We start from the raw sequence: 528 nt of genomic DNA on the forward strand, positions 1-528 counted from the left end.
GCACTCAGTCTGCTCCTAAACAGGGCTTTGCTTTAATGCATCTGCTCGTTAGAATCCCTTCTGGCAAATCAGGGAGCACCCTCCTTCTCGCAGACGCTCCCACATCACCAGACGTTCTGGAGCTATCTTTTGAACACACTTTCAGCATGATCTGACATGAAGTGCAGGGCAGCTTAGTGATATTTAGCAAACCGGCTCTGGTATTGATGTGTAATGACGTCAAAATGAATCCCATATGCGTGCTCGGAAAGGTGCCTTGCGTCAAATTCTTCCTGACAGCTCTCACAATAAACAGAAAGTAAACAAAATCCATCCATTTTCATCCGCTTATCCGTTACCGGGTCGCGGGGGCAGCAGCCACCGCCCAAATTACATTGCACCGTATCAATCCCCCTGAACCTCCCTGCAGGTGGTGAGTCCACTGGAAGGTACCAACCACCCTAACCGGGATTCGAACTTGCCCAGGATTCTACACCAATGACAGAGACATTGCCTCTGGGCCAAAGCGCCACTAGCTTAAATAAAAAA

The sequence above is a fragment of the Cynoglossus semilaevis genome, chromosome 2 (assembly GCF_000523025.1).
Source record: "Cynoglossus semilaevis isolate Cse_v1.0 chromosome 2, Cse_v1.0, whole genome shotgun sequence".
Lineage (NCBI taxonomy): Eukaryota > Metazoa > Chordata > Actinopteri > Pleuronectiformes > Cynoglossidae > Cynoglossus > Cynoglossus semilaevis.